This window comes from Montipora capricornis, chromosome 14, assembly GCF_036669925.1.
Source record: "Montipora capricornis isolate CH-2021 chromosome 14, ASM3666992v2, whole genome shotgun sequence".
NCBI classification, from domain to species: domain Eukaryota; kingdom Metazoa; phylum Cnidaria; class Anthozoa; order Scleractinia; family Acroporidae; genus Montipora; species Montipora capricornis.
In genome coordinates, this window is record NC_090896.1 from 42,074,200 (window position 1) to 42,078,724 (window position 4,525).

At 36.8% G+C, this 4,525-nt stretch overlaps 1 long non-coding RNA gene across 1 annotated transcript; it reads left to right on the top strand.

Moving 5' to 3' along the window:
• The first annotated feature begins 213 nt into the window (after positions 1–213).
• Positions 214–3,749, top strand: LOC138033685 (uncharacterized). Its single transcript, XR_011128646.1, has 2 exons — positions 214–379; positions 3,150–3,749. It is a non-coding gene; the product is annotated as an uncharacterized lncRNA (long non-coding RNA).
• The last annotated feature ends 776 nt before the right edge of the window (positions 3,750–4,525 follow it).

The following is a 4,525-nucleotide window of genomic DNA, read 5'->3' on the forward strand; positions in this document are numbered from 1 at the left end:
TGCTTTACGCAGTATCAAACTCATTATCCGGCCGCTGTGCTGTGACCATGGGACGTAATTACCGCATATAGGAGCTGCGGAGGAAAAAACGTCCCTGAAAAAGGTTGTTACAGGTCTGGCGGTTGTGCGCCAAATGGATGACTACCGTAATATTAACCCCAATCACCTACCAAGTTTCAGCCTTGGAAGCTTCATTTACATCATAACACAACCGGCTCTCACAGTTCGTGAAATAATGGGCCTCTGAGCCTCTGTACTGTGTGTTGTGGTGGCGAACTTTCTTTCATTTTGACGGACTGTTCGAATTGGATATTTCACGGCATAACCTCTACTTAAAAGGATGGGGAAAAATATCAGAAAAAGGCATCGATAAATTGAGGTTAGTGTTGACTGTTAATATTGCACGTACGTTCGAAATTAAAGTGCGACGCGCCTTAACCTGTGGCCTACCTAACAAAGTTTTTTACAAACTTGTCCGTCAATCAGGACTGTGTGACGATGAATTAACAATCACGCTTCCTTGGCAAGGTTTTGCCACAGTTGTAAGTCGAAACACCGTTGCATGGGTTGTTCAGTTACGAACGTATTTAGCAAGTAATTGTTTCGAATGTGCAAGTTTTTTGGGCGGCCACGGTATAATATAAGGCGCGGTTGCACTGGTAAATGCCACACGGTAACAAAGCCGTGAACGTACTTTTTCGCTTTGAAATCAGGCTAGATTTAATGAATGAAAATTTCAGAATTTAGATTTTAAAAATCGAAAGGCTTGGTTTAAAAGAAGCTTTTCAACGTTCTTTCTGTTCATCTGTGTTCGTGTTGTTTCCTAAGCGACTAAGCCTAATTTAAAAAGCGTAAAATTTTGTTTTGTTGTCATAGAGAAAAGACAATTGTTGAAACGCATAATTTAAAAAAATAATAATGAAATATTCATGGCGGAAAGAAATGAGTCAAGTTCCAATTTCAGAGGGCATATTTCCATGTCTTTCTTCATCTTTCTGCACCCGATTGTTCACTTAAGGACAGCTCATCCCTACGGCAAGTATTACTATCATAATTGTCATCATCATTATTATCATTATCATTATCATAATCAGTCATTATCATTATCATTATCATTATCATTATCATTATTATAAGTATTATTATTAATTTTTATTATTATTATTATTATAAAATTAAACACTATTATTACTTTGTTTATTTCAAGTGCAGAAAATCCTTTTACCTGAAGAAAATTGCTGTCATAGTCTATGCAATTATCTATGTAACTTAAAAGACGATTATTATTATTATATTATTATTATATCATTATTATTATTATTATTATTATATTATTATTATTATTATATTATTATTATTATCGTTAGATTGTCAGGCTTTCTTTCTTTGCTAGGAGGAATTATTTCCTTATTTTAATAGGATAGTTGATAGCTGGAATAGCTTACCAAGTAGTATTCATAATAGCGGATAGCTCTAATTTGAAGACCTTTAGAAGCAATCCGATGAAACATTTAATTCAGTCTTATTTGCATGTAAATATACAAAATATTTTTTAAAGTTATATTATTATTATCATTTTTATTATTGTTTTGAAGTGTGTATAAGAATTATCTGCCTCGTATGTGGTCTCAGACTCTTTTGTGGGTCATACTTATGAGACTATATTTTCTTTCCTTTTTTTTTTTTTTTTTCCTTTGTAAGTTCCACCATTAAGTAATAAACTAAATATAAAAGTGATTGGCTTAGAAAAGAGACCAAATTAATTTACAAAAGGAAAGGAAAGAAAAGGAACTTAGCGCTGGAGCACTAATTTGGGACATTGTAAACTGAATTTAACAATTAACACAAATCAAGTCAAATGTTGGCTTTTGAGGAGAGGGGAAACTGGAGTAACCGGAGGAAACCTCTCGGTGCAGAGTAGAGAACCAACAAACTCAACCCACATATGACGCCAGATTTGCATGGGACTCGAACCCGGGCCAAATTCGTGCGCAATCCATGCACTCCTGTGCCATCCCTGCATCCCGTACGGGACTGTTGCTGGGAGAAAGAGTAATTGTCGAGTTAGGATTTCGACTTGGTTTTTCGAGTTGGATTTTCCAGTTGGATTTTTCCAGTTGGATTTTCAAGTTGGTTTTCGAATTGGTCAGTGTAAAATGTAGATTGCAGACCAGGGTAAAATGCAGACTAAGGTTATAATGTCACTGTTGAAAAAGCTCAAACACTTTAGAAGTGCTAACCTTAGGCCTAATTAGGCATAAAATAATATTTAGGCTTAACTGTTCCTTATGTCAACCGTTCAATTTGAGTTCTATTAATGAAGTCTTGTTAAAGAAAAAAAAATGCGAATAAAATCTACCTATTCCGTGCATTATAGAGCGGTTTTTCACATGAGTGTCATTTCTGTAATAAAAACATCACTGCAAAGCTAGAAAAAGTCAATGAGCGTGCTCTCCGTTTTGTCTTTAACGAAAAAATTAAACGTCGTACTGTGAAGTACTTGATAAAATAGGCCTACCATCACTTGCAAATCAGCGCCTCGCAAAAATAGTCTGCACGGTTTTCAAAGCTATAAACAGTGATCATGCACCTAGGAGTACTAAAGAGCTAATCACACATAGAAATAGTTATTATGACCTAAGAGGTAACGACATTTTAAAGGTGCCAAAGGCCAACACTACAACCTACGGTCTAAAATCGTGGAGGTTCACGGCACCAAAATTATGGAACTCAATACCTGACTCTTTTAGAACTATTCGGTCTTTTAAGATTTTTAAAACACTATTAGAAAGTTAGATTTGTCAGATTTGATACAATCGTAAATTTATATCTTGTAATTATTAATTAGTCTTAGTTTAATTTTATTTCATGAATGAGTTATATCTAGTCTTGTAAATAGATTTAAATTTTAAATTTTAAACATATCTTTTTAGCTACTTTAAAACTAGAGAAACTGACACAATTTTCTTTTGTTTATTATGTAGTGTTTTTTTTTTTTTTTTGTTCACTGAACAAGAACGGGGTGAGTCTTTAAGGTATTTTTGTAAATGATTGTACCACCAATTATCAACACTGAATATCTTTACAAAAGTCATGGTACACACATGCTTTCGGATTTAACTAACGCAACCATTTGATTTCATTTCCAGCTAAATCCTACGGTGTTCCAGTTAAACTGGCTTGCGCGGACCACAGTAAAACCAATATCAGCATCAATGGAATTTCCTTTTTCAAATGGAAGAGAACCACTGAGGCCAACATAATTTTCCCCGGAATTTACAAACAGTCTCAAGGCGAATGTCAAACTACTTTGTGCCGATGTAAAAATTCTCTTGCTGTGGAATGTTCATTGAACTTCTCGGGGAGGAGAATTCCATCTGATATCCTGATTGTTGTAGTTTATCAGTGCGTTTCAACTTCTCGTTCAGAACAAATCAGATCAAAACTTCCAGAACTAAGAAACAAAACACTTGGTTTAAGACATACCATAGTTAAAAAGTGTTTCTGATCACAGAACTATGTTGTCGATGTGCGAGTTTTACGGAAGCGATTACAGACCTTAATTAAGTGGTGAGATATACTAGAAATGGGAAGAAAAGGCTAATTTAAAGATATATGTGGAGCTGCCTCTTACAGGGGTCCCTAAAACACCCATCAAGTGTGTCAGCGCGCGCGCGGCTACGCCAAGCTGATGAGGCCCAGCAAGGGGCCGGAAATCAACCGAAATCAGAATAAATCAAATCAAATATTGCAAGTTTTTGAGGAGAGGGAAAAACCGTTGTACCGGGGGAAAAGAACAAACAAACTCAACCCACCTATGGGGACGAATCCAGGGGCCCGTTTCTCGAAAGTCCCGAAAAAGTTTCGGGCCCGAAAAGCTATTTGTGAAACTGCCAACCGCTTGTTTCGAAAAGTCGATATTTTAACAGGTTTTCAAGCTGACTAAAAGAAACACGTATGTGAAGTTTGACGACTTAAATCCTCTCCGTTCTTGAGATACAAAGGGAATTGTGACACCCGAAAATGTCCCGTAAAAATTCGGGACTTTCGAGAAACGGGCCCCAGGAATCGATCCCGGACCACAATCATTATTTGGTGGAAGGGAATGCATTCACCACACCGCGCCAGCCCTGCTGCTCCCCAATACAATATTGATATTGCCACAGTTTTCTGAATGCGTCTTAGCTTCCGTTTTGCAAAAGGGAGGATTCGGAAGAAAAGATAGAAAAGAAACTCTTACTCGGGAAAAGCGAGTTAAACGCTCTTCTTCCTAAAGAGTTGTAGGGGGGGGGGGGGGGTGGGAGGGGGGATGTCTGTCTTGTTCCTTGCTAATAGAAAATTTTAATGATTTAAAGTGTTTGAATTTGAGTTTTAAGCCGAGACTAAACTCATCTGAAGCTCTTAACTCATTGTCGGTAAATCGTAAACCGATCCTTTTCGATTCTTTGGGTAGCGTTCTAACGAGTACGCGCACTTTGAATGGCCAAATTTAATTTAGCAGGCCGTAAATTCCGGTATATACTGC